Source organism: Furipterus horrens, unplaced genomic scaffold (genome assembly GCF_987537825.1).
Source record: "Furipterus horrens unplaced genomic scaffold, mFurHor1.1.pri manual_scaffold_2, whole genome shotgun sequence".
Taxonomy (NCBI): domain Eukaryota; kingdom Metazoa; phylum Chordata; class Mammalia; order Chiroptera; family Furipteridae; genus Furipterus; species Furipterus horrens.
This window is the reverse complement of record NW_028327172.1, coordinates 50863712-50883414: the sequence shown is the minus strand read 5'-3', so window position 1 is coordinate 50883414 and position 19703 is coordinate 50863712.

Genomic DNA, 19703 nt, shown 5'->3' with positions numbered 1-19703 from the left:
CTGTTCAGGGATGAAGCTGGCGGCCAAGGACTAAGGCTACAGTAGCTGGGTTAACCCCAGGGAATCTCTATTCCTTCCCTTCTCCCAATTTTTCTCCTCTTCCTTTACCTCTTGCTCCTCCTCCACCTCCTTTTCCTTTTCTTTTCCCCCAGGCTTCCCCACCACACACACACACACACACACACAATGTTTTTTCTCACCTCTAGTTTTTTGTACCTACTATTTCCCTTGCCTGGAGCACTGTCTCCTTAGGATTGCCTTCTCTGAAACCTTCCACAACCTTTACAGGCCAAGTTAGATGCTTTTTCCCACTGTGTTCCTATAGCCAGGAATTCCCACTCTGTCGTAATTCCAATTTGTCTATCTGTCTCTCCTCTTGAATAAGAACCCCATGTGGACAGAGGCTGTGGATCATATGTCTTTGTATCTTCAGTGTCTAAATCAGTGCCTGGCATAGCTGGTGTTCATTAAAATGTCTGCTGAAATAATAAGTGTCAAAGTCATGGTTTTTTTTGAAATTTTTATTGTTGACAGTATTGCAGATGTCCCAGTTTTCACCCCCTTGGCCCACTCCTCCTATCCCCTGGTCGCTTTCCTCTGGCCATCACCACACTGTTGTCTGTATGCATTCGTTATACATATATGTTCTTTGGTTAATCCTTTCACCTTCTTTCATCCTGTCCCCTCTTTACCCGCCCCTCTGAGAGCTGCCAGGCTGTTCCAGGTGTCCATGCCTCTGCTTCTATTTCGTTTGTCAGTTGATTTTGTTCATCAGATTCCACATATAAATGAGGTCATATGATATTTGTCTTTCTCTAACTGGCTTATTCCACTTAGCATGATATTCTCGAGATCCAGCCATGCTGTTGCAAAAAGTAAGATTTTCTTTTTTTCATGGCTGGGTAGTATTCCCTTGTGTAAATGTACCACAGCTTTTTTATCCACTCATCTACTGATGGGCACTCGGGCAGTTCTCAGGTCTTGGCTATTGTAAATGACACTGCTATGAATGTAGTGGTGCATATATACTTTTGAATTGATGTTTGAGGATTCTTAGGATATATTTCCAGCAGTGAAATTGCTGGGTCAAAATGAAGTCCCATTTTTAATTTTTTGAGGAAACTCCATGCTGTTTTCCACAGTGGCTGTACCAGTCTGCATTTTTATTATTCCGCACAAGTCTTGAACATCTCTGGATCACTGGCAGTACTAGACTAGGACATGCTGTTTAAATTGTCTGGACTTAATAATAAAGCTAACATTAATGCATCTTTATTATGTGCCAAACACACTTCTAAGTATTGATACTTTATGTTTATTAACTAATTTAATTCTCACAACTCTATAACACTTTGACAGGAAAGGAAACCAAGACACAGAGAGGTTAAGTAACTTCTCCAAGGCCACACCAGTAAATGATGAAGCTAGGTTCAAACCCCAGCAATTTGACTGCAGATCAATACAACCTTAACAAAGCAATTTCACATCTACTATCTGTCCCAAATTATTTATTATGAAACAACAATACCTATATTTTTTGTTATAAATGAAGAAATCAAGTTGTAAGCTATAGCCTAAAGAAGGGATATCCAAAATACAGCCCTTTCCAGCCACCTTCCACAGCCTTGCTTGGTTCCTATATATGCCTAAACACACGCAGTACACACACACATGCACACACACACACACACACACACACACACACACACACAGATTTCAGCACCAGTCCCTATTTCACATGACATCCTCGGTAAGAACTGGGAGAGGGAATAATAAAGACATGTAATGCTTTTTCAATATACAACCTAGAAGCAGGACTGGGTGCTCCATTGTTCTTCTTTGGACCCCACCATACTTTCCCTGTTGCCTTCCAAAGTTGGAAGGACTATCCCTCTCCAGGAAATTGGTAGATCCCACACAGGTACCCTCTCAGCACAAAATAAAAGAACAAATCATAAAGAGATAAGAATTGTTTTCTTTCTGCTGTCAAAAAAACTCCATTCATTATTGTAATAGCTTGATTATCTCAAGGTCACCATTTTGCCTCTAATCCACATTTCTGTTTCTTGAGGATTATTTCTGTTTTGAGGAGGGAGTTTTAAGTGACTAAAACATTGCACTGTAACTAGTGCCATCGCTCTTTCCAGGGCCATGAATGTGAGCAGACCTCTTGTTTCTGATGAGTACAGCACAGTCTTGTCTGTCTGTATTTTTTTCCCTTTGGCTTTTCCTGAAATCCATATAAATAGAAGCAGGGTCAAACTCCTTCCAGATGCAATAATCAGAAAGAAGTACTTTTATCTCGGACTCTTTAAATGTTAACAGAAGTATAGATTTAACATAGAGAAAAGTTTGGATTGAGACTCTTAAAAGGAGAGTAAGGGAAAGGACCCAAATACATTCCTCGTTCCTGTTTATGGCTTGGATATGGGCATCGGCTTCAGGTTTAAACTTGGCAGCACAGAAGTATTTTAACAAAAGTAATCTGAAGCAATATAAAAGGCAGTTTGCCATTTTTATATAAATGATAGAAGTTCAAAAAAGGCAAGTAAGAAAAAATCAAAGCATTATTAGTTTGGGGATTTTTATTGTACTCTCATAACTAAAAGAATTAAAGTTCCATTTTTCAAGAATGAAATCTGTAAGACAGTTCTGAGCACAGATGGCCACAAGAGAGATAGGATGAATAAGTCCAATCCCCATGTCTGGTGCATGGAGTTAATAGTTAATAATTAAAACAGAGCATGTTTAAATATTTCTTATTTTTCAGTTACAATTAACATACAATATTAGTTTCAGGCATACAATCCACTAATTAAACATTATATAACTTACTAAGTGATTATACTGATAAATCTTGTAGCTATCTGACACCATACATAGTTATTAGATTATTGACTATATTCCCTGTGCTGTGCTTTACATTCCTGTGACTATTCTGTAACCACAAATTTGTACTTCTTAATTCCATTACCTTTTTCACCCATCCCCCAACCCCTCTTCCATCTGGCAACCATTAAAATGTTCTCTATATCTGAGTCTGTTTCTGTTGTACTTGTTTATTTTTTTCTTTTTAGATTCAACTTTTAATAGGTATGTATGTACCTATTCATATTTTTAATCTTATTTTCTTCTTCTTAAGAAGACCCTTTAACATTTCAGGTTAGAATGTTTGTTTGGTGGTGATGAACTCCTTTAGCTTTTTCTTGTCTAGGAAACTCTATGTCCTTTGATTCTGAATGATAGCTTTGCTGGATATAGTAATCTTGCCTGGGACTCTCTCTGCTTCCTGGACTTGTATGTCTGTTGTCTTCACCAGGTTAGGGAAGTTATCCATCATTATTCTCTTTTACATAGGTTTTCAATTCCTTGCTCTCTCTCTTCCCCTTCTGGCAACCCTAAGATACAAATGTTGGTATGCTTGAAGTTATCCCAGAAGTTCTTTATAGTATCATCCTTTTTGTGGATTATTCTTTTTGCTCTTCTGATTGGGTGTTTTCTGCATCATTATCTTTCAAATCTCTAATTTGGTCCTCTGCTTTATCTTCTCTACTGTTGAACCCCTGTAATGATTTCTTCATTTCAGTTAATGTAGTCTTCATTTCTGACTGCTGCTTTTTAAATGCTTTTTAGTTCTGTTTCTATGTTTCCTATCTCTTTCTTGAAGTTCTAACTAAGTCCACCTACTCTTCCCCTAAGTTCATTGAGTATCCTTATAACCAGTGGTTTGAATTCTGTATCTTGTAGCTTGCTGGTCTCCATTTTGTTTTGTTCTTTTTCTGGAGTTTTGTGCTGTTATTTCATTTGGGACATATTTCTTTGTCTCCTCATTTTGCAGCCTCCCTGTTTGTTTCTATGTATTACATAGAGCTTCTATGTCTCCGGGGCTCAGTAAAGTGGCCTAATGCAGTAGGTGTCCTGTTGGGCCCAGAGGCAGAGCCTCCCCATTCACCCAACCTGCCCCTGCCCCATCCCAGTGTGGTCTGTGTACACCCTCTTGCTGTAGTTGAGCCTTGATTGCTGTAAGCATGGCAATGGGAGGGATTTCCCCCCCAAGCCAATCAGCTATGAGGACTAGATGTGACCACCATGGAAAATCAGTTGTGCAGGAGTTGACCCCACAGAGCAGGACTGCCTTCAGGGTTCTGGTGTGCACTAAGCTAGCCCCTTGAATATGTTGCTTGCAGAGATGGTTGGGTGGTGCTGTCTACCAAGTGTACTGGCTCTAGGGTCTCTGAGGAGGTGCAGGCCAAGGTCAGTTGATACTATGTTCTTCCCAGGGCCACCTGGCATGAGCTACAAAGCAATCTGCAGATGGCTGCTACTTGCACTGGGCTTGGAAGTGCCTAGGAAAGGCCAAGCTGAGAACCAAGGCTGGCTGCTGCTAGTGCCAGGTCTGGGGCCACTTAATGAGAGATATGAAGTATGCCAAAGCCAGGTGCTACTTCTTTGAGAAATTTAGGGGAGTCCAAGGCATGAGCAAAAGCGGGTCATTTTTATGAAAAAGCCACTGGAAACAGCTTCAGAGGGCCCTCAAGGTGGGTGGGGTTAGGTCTCAGGGAATCACCAGAGCAGGGTGAACAGTGTTAGCCAGGTTGATGGAGACTCAGGTATGGAGCCTACCTGCCAGTTCTGTGTATGGGCATAGGGACTCAGAAAAGGAACAGTGACCTCTGCTAGCACTCCTGTCTGGGGGAAAGTTGCTCCTCTAGCCCTAGTCCTGAGGCCAGACATTTCAGTTCCTCTCCATATTTCCCAGTGCCTTTCCAGCTGCTGCCATAGTGCTGGAGCAGCTCAGAGCTAAGTCTAATTCCATGTGCGGGTCCTTTAAGAGCAACACCTGGAACTCCAGAAGCCTCACTCAGCCACAATCCCCACTGGTTTTTTACATACAGAGGTTATGGGAACTTTTCTTCCTTGCTCTGGAACCTTGGGCTTGGGGACCTGATGTGCAACTGTGACCCTGCCCCTCCTTAGGGCATGACCACAGCTGAGATAGCCCTCCCAATTTTTATCTGCCACTCATGGGTGTGGGACCAGTCTGTTCCATGCCTCTCCCCCTCCTATCAGTCTGGATGAGGCTTCTTTATATTCTTAGTTTTAGGACGTCCGGTGAGCTAAATTTCAGACAGTTCTGAATGATGACTGTTCTGTAGTTCAGTTGTAATTTTGATGTGGTTGTGGGAGGATTTGAGTATACATTTACCTACACCACCATCTTAACTGGAAACCCTACATTTTTCTTTTAAAGAAAAAACCATGCATTAAGCATTCATATTATACGAGGCACTAAAGGAAAAAATAAAAAGAGAAAAAGACAGGAGATATTACTTCCACTTTCAAAGGAGGCTAAAAGCCATACACATAACTAATACAAGGCAAAGAAAGAAGTAAAAACGAGCAGTGCTAAGTATGGGGTGGGCTGGAAAGAGTAGTCACTTTGGAGTTAGAGAAACTTGGGATCAATTTCCAACACCAATCCTGAGTGATGTGGACAAATTACGTCTCTGAGCCTTGGTCTATATATCTAAAAATGGGAACATGTGCCTTTCAGAGTTGTAAAACATTAATACACAATACATGTAAAGCCCCTAATCCTTTGCTGGACTTATTGCAACCATTCAGTAACTATTATTTTCAGCCTGCTACTCCCCTGTGATCTCTGTATAGAACCAGGTGCTGTATGCTCAAATACTATTCTCCTCCTTACAATGATGAAACAGATCAAAATTAGAGAAAGTCAGTTGCCAAGCTGTTGTTACTGTGTGGCCAGGGCACAGCTGCACAACAGGTTAATTTTAAAAGTAGAGCTGGGGTCGGATTTGTTACTGTGTTTGTCTTCCGGCTGTATCAGAAATCCTCTCTACGTGACTGGACAAGGCCCTCACACCCAGTATTATAAGAAACTAACACAAAAATGTCTCATTTAATAGGGGAGGGGGGTTGAAGTATTTGTTGTCTTTTTAGTATTTAATATTGTTTTTCAGGCTTTGCATAAAATTATACATAGGGCAATGCTTTTACTATTCCAATAAAAATTTAATTTTGTTTACTGAAAAAACTCTTTAAGAGAAGGCTTTTTCAGGGAATTAAGCAGGAAGGAGCTGATGAGAGACCATAAAGAAACATCTGGAGCTTCCCCAGAGAGGGCCTGTTCCTGAATACAGGAGTGAGAGTATACCCAGGAGAAGGGAGGGAGCAGAGCCCAGGAAAGCTCCTGGAAACTCAGAGACTGGGCACGTAGATGTCCTCATGCAGTAGCAGTCAGAAAGAGTAACCAACATCATTTGTGGCCTACCTGTTGAAATGACCATAAATAATAAATGACAAGAGGGTAATCCAAAAAAGGGGGCACTGGATATGCTTTGCCATAAGGATCATCATTCAGGGAGCCCTTGGGAAATACCTATAATAACAGCAATGGTGAGATAGTAAGTGCTTTATGTAATTTACTGTGTATATGCCAGGCACATACGTAGGATCCTGTGAAGTAAGCATTTGGTATCTATTTCAAAGATAAGAAAACTCTAGAGGGAAATGGAAGAGCCAGGAGTCAAAAGCCAATTAGACAGACCTGGAATGTAAACCCCAATCTGCCACTTTTCATCTGCATGAAATTGCTGAGACTCAGCCTCCTCATTTACAAAATGAAGATAGAGAGAATCATGCTGCAGTATTGATGTAAACATCAGAGATAATGTAGTGTCTATCACAGTCCTTAGTATGGAATAGTGCTAGATGCTCTACAAAGGTGCATAATAAGTGCAAAAGTGATGAATGGAAGGATGGAAGGATGGATGGATGGATGGATGGATGGATGAATGGATGGATGGATAGATGGATGCATGGATAGATGAATGGATGAATGGATGATGAATGGATAAATGGATAGATAGCCAGGTAGATAGAAAGACACTGTAAACTAACTAAAATACAAAGATGGCAATTAAACATCCAACTAAGGGTCTTTCATTTTTTATTTAAGCTTCAAAAGAGCCCTGAAAGAGGTATAAAACATATATAATGAGTTCCATTTGAAATGTGAATAAACCTGAAGCCTGATTTTAAATAATGTTCCCCATTAGCTCATTATAGCTAATTTAGCTCTTCAACAAATATTCACTGAATGCCTACTCTTTGTCAGATATTCTTCTAAGCATTGGGGATACAGTAATAAAATATGCAAAAAAAATAAAAATAAAAAAAGAAACCTTCCCAAATGAAGCTTGTACTTGGGGGGAGAAGGGAGAAAATAAACAATGGACACAACAAATAATTAATCTATACTTTCATACCCTGAGGAGCTGAGGCAAAGACAGGAATCCTATTCCTAAGGCTGCAAGATCACAAAGACTGGAATCAAAGACTCTGAATATTTATCATCCATAGACTCCAAGTCTCATGATCAAATACCCATGGTCTCAGCAACCACTTTCTGAACTCAGTTTTGTTTCTCTTAATATTGCACATTTAACTGTGGCATGCATGTGGCAGAAGTGGCACCAGAGTGCAGAGGTCCTCCACTTTGTTATAGCTTGATTGCTGAGAGCCCTGGGAAGAGCTGACCGCAGGGCTTTTAGACCAATGGGAAAATTGAGGTCACTTTTTGGTCTATTGTGTTACATTAGTTGTGCTATGATTTTATAGCTTCATGGAAGTGAAGCAGATGGAGTCCCTGACCTTGGGTGTTCACAAACTAAAAAATAAAAAATATCCTTCTGGCTACACATGCTACCTGACTAGTATCACACCAAAGCTAAAGGCCAGACCCTGACCAACATTCACAAGTGATGACAATATGTTAGCACCAAAGTAATGATTATGACTCTTGTTAAGCACTACAACCAGATCTGTAATGAGGGATCCAAACCATAGAGAAAATATGATCTGGACCATCTATAAAACAGAGAGATACTTTAAATCCCTACCTCCTAATTACCTCTTAATCTGTCCATTTATCTCTATTCCCACAGCCATTACTCTAGATCAGACCACCATCATCTCTCACATGAACTGCCTCAGCAGCCTACTAACTAGTCTCCTGGCTTCCTCCAATGGGCCCCACTGCTCTGTGGAAAAAGTACACACCCATTAGCATGGGTCACAAAGCACCTCAAGACCTGGCCCCTTCTAGACTCCAGCCTCACCTCTTACTTTTCCTCTCTTTGCCCATGACACAGCCATGCAGAATTTCTTGTAGCTCTCCAAAATATACCGTGTTTTCTCACATTGCCAGATATTTGTATGCATTGTTTCCTCTATTTGCAAGTTTCTTCCTCCTGTTCAGCCGACCAATTCATACTCATCCATTATCTCTTCCGAAATATTACCTCCTAACATCAATGTCATCTCCCTAAATTCTAAACTAAGTTGGTGGTTCTTTCCATATACTCCCATATAACTAGGCCTTCCCAATCAGTAAACATTATTTGATTAAGCAACTGAATGTATGTAAAAAAGTGAATCAGACTGTCTCCCAAGGACTTGGAGCAAAGCTGCATCCTAGAAGATATCACCAATCTCTCCTATCCACCCCCAAATTACATCAGCCTAAATAGTCAGAGTGCCTACCCACATTCAGGGGTAGGTGCATGGGTGGACGGATGGTGCTTTTGTCCTGAGCAGTGTGCTGGCCATGGACTTTTTCCTTCTAGGACAGTGTTCCTACTCTGGGGTTCTAGCTATACATTTCAAGGAGTAGAGCTGGACCCCTGCAGTTAATTCCTTGTTTTCTGTTTCAGCTCAAATCTAGGGCCTCTATGTGAATTTAGCTTTCTGGGGAAATGTTTAGTCTCTTGCCTGATGGGTTATAAAAAGCCCTATGATCTCTGTGTAATTGTCCCAGTGGATGTATCAGGATAGAAGTCTAAGCAGTCCTCTGCACTATACATCTAGAATTAGACCTACAGAGGCTTAGATCATTCATGATAAAAAAAAAAAAATACCCTAAAGATTATTAGATACATCTTCCTTCCTTCCTTCCTTCCTTCCTTCCTTCCTTCCTTCCTTCCTTCCTTCCTTCCTTCCTTCCTTCTTTCCCTTCTTCATCCCCTCCTTCTGTTATTTTTTCTTCCTTCTACAACACCTATTGTGCATCAGGAAGTATGCTCAGAATTGGGAATTTAATCAGACAAAAACAAATCTGTAAGTTTACCTTATAAACTTATATTTCATCTGGGCCTTCAGACAAGTAGCCAGTAAAGTGCAACACTGTATTTTAGGTGAGGACTGCTTTATTTATTTATTTGTTTGTCCATTTCAGGGCATGCAGCATAGGAATAACAATTCATTGTCCTCAGTTTTTGTGAAATAGTTGTGTTCTAATGAGCATTCTGTTTTCATTTTGAATGTCAGTTAAGGTTAGGAAAGTCAAAGTTTATGCTTAGTAAAATTAATATGCCTCATTCCTGATACTTTGGCACTGGATCCAACAAATAGTAGATGTTAAATAAGTTTTTCTTGGAAAGTCTCACGTTGTTTTAAACACCATTTCTCACCTTGTTCAGATTTACTAGTTTTTCTTCAAAATGCCTTTTGGCTTGACCAAAAACATGAGTATATCATCAAAAGCCAAAAAGAAAAATAATCCAAATTTATTAAGTGACATATTTTACATCAGGGCTTATGCTACTTACAGGATCTCATTTAATCTCATTGAAATCTTCTACATAACACCTTGTTTTTCAGATGAAAGAACGTAAAGCCTGTAGAGATTCATAGCCTGTGCCTATGAAGCCAGCTGGGGTCTCTTATTTACTTAGTTGTCCACCGTGTGATTTGAACAACTAGCATTCTTGAATTGAATTACACAGATTTATGAGAATGAGAATCTCATCTTTTTATGTGACCATTTTAATCACTCAGTGTTGATTTTTATGTTTAAATTCTGAAACTTCTGTTAAAAATGTCAGTTTCATCACTTTAAATGCAAGGCTATATCTTGAATGATTATACCTAAAATTGATCTCTATTTTCTCCTGTAACTTACATCTCTAAGGATCTTTCTCTTTCTCTCTCATTAAGGAGGCTTATTGTCCCAATTCTCAAATTCTGGCAGCCCTGAGTTTTTATTATCTCTAATTGCCATATTTCTTTTTAACTTGCATCAAGTTTGGGCATTTAAGTCCACCCTCTGTTCATCTTTTAACTATTGCCCAGCAGTGTTTCCCACTGTAACTCTAGTCACTCTCACTGGAAGACCCTTACGCCTGGATTTGCTGAGTGGCTCCCCTGTCCTCCTCCCTCACCTTTTCACACCCAGCAGATGAGTTGGGCCATTGATTTGAAGTTACAGAAACCAGCCTGAGGAAGCTTGAACCAAAATGTGGGATTTATTATAAGAGTAAATTGAGTAGACAGATCTAGGACAAATGAGTCAAAGTATTTATATTTTTAATTTTTGTCATTTATAGAAGCAATGTTCTTTCACTAAAGAAAAATATTGAAATAAAGTCCATAATTCAAATATACAAGCAACCGACAAAAGTTAGCATTTTAGATTCTTTTTTTTTGTTTGTTTTGTTTTGTTCTATGTCACTGTAGCACGTAGATTTAATTTAACATACTGGAGATATTTCTGCATTTGATCTTCTAATAAATAATTAAATGAGTTTCTTCAAGACTTAAAAACTTCTCTTCAGTGAAAAGACTAAAAGAATATTGTAGATGATAAGATGATCCAGATCAGGAGTTGACAAACTTAATGTAAGCATCAGATACGTAGATATTTTAGATTTTGCAGGTCATACAGCCTCTTTCCAACCACTCAGCTCTGCTGTTGGAGCAAAAAGCAGCCAGAGACATTATGTAAACAAATGGGTATGGTTCCAATGAAACTTTATTTATCAAAACAGGAAGTAGGCTGGATTTAGCCCAGGGACTATAGTTTGCCAGCCTCTTAAACTAAACCAAATGGCTTAACAAAACCAAATAGCTCATTGAGCTTTTATAGCTTCAAAATTCTTACCATAAAAAAAAAAAACTGAAAGCTTCAGCTTTTATGGTGACATGAGTTAAGAGTCAACTTCAAGGAAGTTCACTACAGACTGGTTTAATCAGGCAAATTCCAACTTTGGGTAATTGGGCACCAGGAACCCAAGCTAGAAGGATGAATAATAAATAGTTTTGAAAAAAGAATAAATTTAGAGAATTAAGACAAGTCATTCGCTCATTCACACCATAGGAAGGCAGAATCTAAGCAAAAAAAAAAAACAAAACAAAACAGAAAGTAGATACTTAAAATAAATTTATTTCAGTGCCTGGTATATAAGTGCTTGGTAAATAGTGACTAAATCATTCCCTTGTTCTGTCATATGCTAATTGACTCAGTCTCCATAGTTATGATCAAATACTCACTGAGCACTTATTATATGGCAGGAACTCTACTAGGGACTGACAATACAGCAATCAATAAGGTCTATAACAATACAAAACAATAAAGACCAGATTCATGGACAAATTGTCACAACCCAAGCTACTTAATGCTAAGGTAGAATTAGTAACAAGGGGCTATAATTTTTTTTTTTTAAAAACAGAAGAAAGAAAGAAGGTGCTGGAGGAACATAGTGAGCATGCACCTGAATGAATGTGGGTGTCAAGAAAGGCTTTCTGAGGTGATGACCAAATGAGTTCTGAGCATGAATGGGGATAAGCTGGCAAGAGGTTTCATGGGAACTAAGGAGACATGTTTTTCAAGGCAGTGGAAACGTCATACTAGTGGCCTATAAGCAATGATTAGTGTGTGATTTTCTAGAGAAGCAAATGAGTTTATAAGGCTGGGAAAGCAAGGAGTCTGGGATCAGGTCCTGAAGAGTCCTGTAAACCCTGGTAAGAAATTTTTTCTTGACCTTCAAAGTGAAAAATGATTTAAGCAGGGAAGTAACTTGATGATATCTGCATGTTAGGAAAAGCATCAAAAATACACTAATGGCACATTAGAGAGTTTTAATCAAAATCTTGCTAGTTACTTATTGCTGAGGGCTAGACCTAGCTTCAGCATGCAGGCCAGAAGGGACAGCTGTACAATAGACCTATGGGGTCATAGCTAAAGGAGAAACCAGGCAGTTCTAATATGTGCCCCTCTTCTCTTCCCTCCCCACACCCAAGCCTGCCTTACAATATGGTTCTGCAGAATGCAGTCAACCATATTCCTTGCTCACAAATGTCTCCACTTCCACAAAAGCAATAACACTCTTCCTTTTTCTTTTTACAGATTGGTCATTGATAGAACCTGTATTTGTCACTAGTCCCTCTACCCAAATAACTGGTTATGTTGGTGAGTAATACGTTTTTTTATTTCCCATCTGTCACCTTTGGTCATGAGCCAAGTTATGGTAAAACCCTGACTTGATTAATACTCTTTATTCTTGGGTTATTTTATATTCATGATTCTCAAATCTTTCCTCAAGATCTTCAGAGTCCAGCTCTGCTTGTAGCTGGCCTGCTCTGCTAGGTACATAGGTATGAAGAACACCATTACAGGTTGGGTCCCTGTAGACCACCCTTACATTGCGGAAGAGTTGTGTATAAATCAAATGTTTGTGAAGCATATATAAAATTTAAATCCTCTAGGGAATATTTGTGTTCAAAGGAATACTGTTACAAAGTGAAAAATATATCTGAAAAATTAATAATTACTCCACTGTAGTCTTCTTCAAAAAAGTGATCATTTAGTCACACAGAAGTGTATGTTACGTTCAATAATGAAACTTCACTACCATAACTGCTTTGATTTCATAGGTTATTGAAATGTTGGTTCTAAGAAATAGAATTTTCCCCAAATAGAAAAAATATCAAAGGATATATATTAAATTGAGATATTTCCAAACATCCTGAAAAGATTTCTGACATTCACATAAGCTGCATTCCCATGGACAATGGAATATGTTGCCATACATGTTATTTATTCTGGTCTCTTATTCAGAGCATGTTTTGTTGTTTTTGAATGATTGACTAAAATATATATATATATATATATTTTTTTTTTGTTGTGTTTTGTTTTGTTTTAGGGAGGTTGATCTGGAGTTTTGTTTATTGGTAGGCACAGTAGCTAGAAGTGTAAGAAGCTTGTCTTTTGTTTCTATAAAGAAAAGTGTTCATTCTGGAGACTATGCTGTTTTTTGCTTTTAGCAAAAAATATTTCTTGGTGCATAAATGCAGATTGAGAATAATAAATGTACTCAGAAGGCACAGTCACACATTTTTTTCCATACCCACACATTTTGCCTGTACTACTACCAATAATTTGGGGAAAATACAAACAAATTTGAAAAATAGAATTCACTTTACAGTGATTGGTTTCTTTTTGTAGTTTTCTTTTCCCTGTATGAACACCTTTGTCAACATTTCACTACTTCTTTATGCACTCCTCAGGCAACAATTTTTGTTTTTCTGGGTCAACCATAATTTTCCATCCTTGTTCCCACTGATATATTTGGAGTTTTAAATTTTGTGTTCTAATTTCTGATTCGGAAAATACAGTCAATAAATGTCCTCTACCAGCGTGTGTATATATTCCCCCATCCCTTCTCACATTCCCATCACCAAATCACAAATGCCTGACCATTTTTACTTTTGGTTCTAAGCCTATTCCATTTCTATTTTTTCCATCCAAGTACAAAGTAATCACTTTTGGATTGTCAGCACATTGTTGAAAACATTGGTATACTCAAAACTTTTTATTTTTTAACATAAAACAAAATCAGAATTTCAATTACATTGGAAAAACATACTGCTCACACCTTAAAATCCTAAAATGCCATTTAAAGAAGTTGCAAGACACATTTCTGTTGTGTCCCTCACCACACCTATGGGAAATTATTGACACCTCTGTGAAACTGTTTAATCCAGCTTGGTTGCTAACAATTTAAGGTAGAGCATCGAATGTTTCAGTACAATTATTTATGTAACAGGAAAATAGTACGTTCACCTTGTTTGAAGTCAGTTTTTTCCATCATGACATGTTGGATAGAGACTTGTCCATTATCTTAACAAAACTATTCCTGTAAATATTCTGTAAAACAATGAAAAGATAATGGTGTTAGTGACACAAAAATCATTACCTTGTCATGCAACATGTTTTGCCCTTTTTCCTCAAGTTTTTGAGTGGTCTGGTGGATTCGAACTTTCCCATGTGAGACTCTTAAAATCCAAAAGAAATCTAAAATGCACAGTCAATGAATATTTAATTTCACTTTGAGGCAAAAGTTTATTAACTCAAGATTAAAGACAAGTCTTTTGCCATCAAGCATTTTGCTTTAATTTTAAATATTTTGATGGCTACTTAATAATTCATACTGGGCTAATGTAAATTTCTGTATTGATGTGACATGAATGATGTCAAATTACAATATATATATTATTCTGTAGTGCTATTCCAATTACATATTCACTATATTTTTCTTAGTTCAGATATCTTGAATCACTAGTACCTATTTTTTAAATTTTTACTCATATCAGAAATATAAACCTTTCATCTCACAGCAAAACCTGTTTCTTGGTCAGATTTCTCTCCCGTCTGAAAATTATAGGGTTCAAATTATTACTCTTGTGTTTTTAGTGATTCCCACCAGGGTAGGCAACTTGGGTTAACCATTTGATAGTAGAGCCTCTAAGTTCAGGATTAAAGCAGCTGTGGAGCTGACCAGTATCATATTTCCTTAATTTTCAGACAGAATTAATTATGAACTGGATGGTTAATTTAGTTACAATGTTTGGGGCAGTTATTGGGGTACAGCAGCAATTTTCAACCTTTTTCATCTCATGGCACACATCAACTAATTATAATACTAAAATTCTGCAGCATCCCCCCAAAATATGTATTTTTTGCTAATATGACAAAAATAGTTATGCTTTTGATGCATTCACACCCAGATGGCTATTGTTGTGTTGGCTATTGTCATTTTTTTAATTTGATGACAAGGGAAAAGAGGTCAGTGCCCCTGACTAAATAGTCAGGTATTGCATGTTTTAAAAATTCTTGCAGCACACTGGTTGAAGATGACTGGTACAGAGGGAGAGGAAATAAATGTGCAAATTAACTTTAAAAAAAACCTAAACAGCATTAATTATCTCCCCTTATACACACCATTTATTTTAAGCGTCGCCATCAAAATCTGAGTATGAGGCTTGCTAACCCTTTGGAATTTTCTGGCCATCAGCGGTTACGTAATTGCATCATGGGATAAGCCTGGTGTTCATCTCCTGTTCTGTTTCATACCTTTACAAATGACAGTGTGATGTCAAGGCCATTGGAAGGAGAGTGCCATTGGAAGGAGATCCACATTAACTATATGTTTAAATTCATAGTTATTTTTTGTCTTTTTGCTTAATTGAACTAATTATCTCTAGAAATTTCTGTTAAAAATCAGCCTTAGCTTCTGAGAGACCATGGGTATCTAAAATCCTCTTGAAGCATAACCTATCAGTATCTACCTCTATAAAATCTGAAGATTCTGTGTATCACTTGCAGATATTTGGTGATTTTCACTGCCTTTAAATGCACTGCCTGGAATGTGCGGATATTTCTCCACATGTTGTAACTTCTTGCTATAGTGTGACATCATAGTATAACCTTTCAGGGGACATTTTGACCAATTAGTGTATCTCTAAATTCAATGTAAGATTGAAAATGTGGTACTGCCAATGCACATGTCTCACCTGAGATATTAGTCTAAGCTTCTGTACACTGCCTAGTCCACTTGTACCAGCAGTAACAACTGGGTCACAAAGCTGGAGACTTCTTTCTGGCATCCCCGTAACACACATTCAGGTTTCAGAATCATTAAAATATGAAATAAAGTGTTCCTCTTGGAGTTAATGAAATAGAGCAGTTAACACTTCAAATGGCAAGTATTTCCTATATAAACACACACAACACAAAAGACCTAAGCTAGAAGCATTCACTGCAGTACCTGTAGGGACTGTTACCTTCAATGTCTTCCTCTTTTGTCCTTTCTCTTCCTCACCCCTCCAAACTCCCCACCTGGCTCTTTTGCTCTGTTTTCTTTCTCCCTCTCACCTCTATACGTTTCGTGTGTATGTCTCTTTCCCTCTGTTTATCTGTTTATCGTCCTCTCTTAAAGGAAACAAACTCATTGTAACTGTTTGTATAAAAACTTTTATTACAAACTATAAAATGTTTTGGGTTTGGAGTATTTGTTTACTGTGAACCTATAACTAGGGTGACCATCTATCCAGCCCAGAACAATTTGTGTATTCCTATTGTCCCCATGTAATTATTAGTAGGGCTCCAGTTACCTCGCAGAAGCAACCAGGTTTTCCTGATCAGTTCTGTGAATGGATAAGGAGCCCCAATCAAATCATAAGATGCTTCCAGCTGTACAAGTACATGCAAAGTCCGTCAACACAGGTGGCTGAGGACTGTGACAGTGTCGTTTTCCTCGTGACAAACAGAGAGAAGGAAACTGGGTATAAGATATCCAAGGGAATTAAAGAAGAGGTTTTGGAAACCTAGACTAAAAAGGTGACAAGGACTCAGAGACAGGCCTGGGTGGCAAGAAATAAATGGTAGTGGCAGTGGAGGCAGGCCTGGAGCTGAGAAGGCTGGAAGCGAGACAGGGGTCACTGGGTCTGCACCAGCTGAGAGGCCCATGCTTAGCTCTTGCAGAGTCAGAAATAGGTGTTTTATGAATATCATAGTGGTTCCCATGCTCCTATTTTCTTTGCGCATCCCACTTGGAGTTTCTCCTTTTTTTTAAAGCATATTTTATTGATTATATTGTTAAAATAGTTTCAATTTTTTCCCCCTTTGCTCCCCTCCACCCAGTACTCCTCTTCTCCCAGCAATTCTTCTCCCCCATAGTTCATGTCCATGAGTCATGCATATAAGCTCTCTGGCTTCACCCTTTCCCATATTATTCTTTTCTTTTTACTGATTAATTAATTTTTATAACAAAAAAATAACAATATCCCCCTCTCAGATTTAATACCCTTAATAATCTTATACAGGACAATGGACAGAAGTCTCATGCTCCTCTAGCTGCTTCAAGCTGGGCATGGTCATTGTCCTACCTACCCTTCGGTCCAGAAATCCCTAGTAAGAGTGGGGATGTGGAGGGGAGGGTGGCCTTCCCACATGGGGAAGGATCTTGCAGACTCCTTGGAATTTCTCTTGGTGTTGGGCACTGTTCTTTGGAGTTCTCAGGCTCACCACTACTCACTATGCAAAAGCTTGTCTCTACCCTGAGGCTAGATTCTAAAAGTAGGACATCATATTTTAAGGAACCAAGCTTACCCCAGGAGCACCAGGGATCCCAACCCACAGGGAAGGCAAAATTCACTAGGACACAGTCCTGGCCATTTAGACACTTTCAACTTGAGTCAGGTTCTGTGTAATGTTTAATGAGCAGAACAGTCCCTTACAGACAGCCCCTCCTTCTGCATTTACTTTCCTCTCTCCCTAGTCTCCCTTACATGCTTTTCTCTTCTTTGTTTTCCACTCCCATCTATCCTCTCTCTCCACTAATAGTAATTTGATAGCCCCCTCCTAATTTTAAAAATAAACCAATTGATCATTTTCAACTGTCTCTTAATGGAATTAAAGGGTAAGTGATGTTGATTTTGAACTGAAACATTTTAAAATTTATTTTAGTTTATATTCATATGTCACTAGTCCTCTAGGTAAAAATTACTTTCATAGTAATGTACAGGCTTGTGGTGACCTTTTTTTTTCTTTCTTTCTCATAATTTGGCTACAATCTCTAAGCACAAAGCTTGAAAACCAAGCTCTGTATGGAGGAGGAGGCCTGGGAGGCATGTTGGCTACTCGTGTGAACTGCATGTTGTGGTGAGAGCTGCGCTCAGATAGGCAGCAGGGTGCTCTAGAGACCATTCAATCTTTCTTTGACATATTTGCAGGATGCTCACTGGGTACCAGGTGCTGCTGGGCCCTGGGGTTCAATGATGAAAAGGATGATTAGGTCAAATTCAGTGATGGAGTCTGAAGATCAATAAACAGGACAGGTGTAGAAGATGGACAGACCTGGCTGCCAAATCTGACTTTGCCACTTACTTTTGTAGTTTTTCAGGGTGACTCTGTTGCTGTTATTTGCAGCTTCCCATACACATGACTAGTCAGAATGAAATGATTCATTTGAATTAAGTTTGTGTCTGTCTTGTGAGAAGTAGGGATGGAGGGTCATGGTGGATTTCTTGTTTTATACAGATATCTAGTTTTCCAGCAAATTTATTAAAAGTGTTTTCTTTCTGGTGCCTATGTGACCAACCCCCAGTAAAAATCTTAGGTACTGAGCCCCTAATGGGATTCCCTATGCAAAAACATCGCACATGTTGCTGCATTTCTGTTGCTGGGGAGAAATATGCGCAGTGTGTCCCGCATACGAAGAACAGAGCATGCAGATTGGCTCTGCCGGTGTCTTTCCTTTATGATCCAGCTGCATAATCTTTACTATATCACTGTAATAAATCTTAGTCATGGGTACAACTGAAAAAATTGTGTTAATATGACAAATAACGTTAATTGATTTTTAAATGTTAGAACAACATTGCATGGTGAGGAAAACCTACTTCATCATGATGTTTTATCCTTTTGTTATGTTGCTCATTCAATTTGCTAATCATTTAAGTATCTTTGCATCTGTGTTCATGAGGGGTTTAGTCTAATTTTTAAAATATTTTGTCAACTTTTGGTATTATGCTTATGCTGGCTTCAGAAAACAAGTTGGGAAGTTTCTTCTTTTCTATTTTATGAAAATGTTTAATTGATTTAATTTCTTTCTTTAATGTCTAATAGGATTTTTTTTCCTCTGATATCTGATATGATTCACGAGTAAAAACTTCTGGGCCTAAAATTTTCTTTGTGGGAGGACTTGATAGGAAATTCAAGTTGTTATTAGATAGAAGGCTATTCAGATGTTCTTTTTTGTTTCTTGAGTCATTTTGCTAAGTTGTGTTTTTCAAGGAACTTGTTGAATTCTTAAGTTTGTAATGTAAACTTATCCATGATATTTTCAAAATATCCTATAATTTCCTGTAAGATCTGTAGTAATCATATCACATTTAAACATGATATTGCCAAATTGTATTCTCTCTCTCTCTTTTTCTATTATCGGTCTCTCTCTCTCTTTTTCCGTTATCAGTCTAGCTAGAGTTTTACTAATTTTCTTAGGCTTTTTGAATAATTGACTTTGGCATTTTTAATTTTCTTTTTTGCTTACCAATGTTCAGTTTCCTTGATTTCTACATTTACTTTTATACTTTTCCTTTTTTGTTCTACTTGGTTTTCATTTACTTTGCTCTTCTTTATGTGGTTTTTTTTTTTTTTTTTTTTTTTTTTTTTTGGTTTTTCAATTACAGTTGTCCCCTTTTCCCCTAATTTCTCTCCCCCACCCAACCCACCCCCTCTCCCGCAATCATATCCCTCCCCATTGTCCATGTCCATGAGTCTTTTATATGGGTTCTTTGACTAGACCTAAGGTGAAGTAGAGGTCATGGATTTTTTTTAAGCTTTCCTCTTTTTTAATGTAAGCATTTAAATAAAATTTCCTCTAAACACTGCTTTAGTTCCATCCTAAAATTTTTGATATGTTGTAGTTTTATTAGAATTTAGATAAAAATATTTTCCAATTTCCCTCATGATTCATTTGTTGATCCATGTATTATTTAAGTGTATTGACTAACTTTCAAATATTGGATATATTCCTAGATAGTATATTGTTATTGAT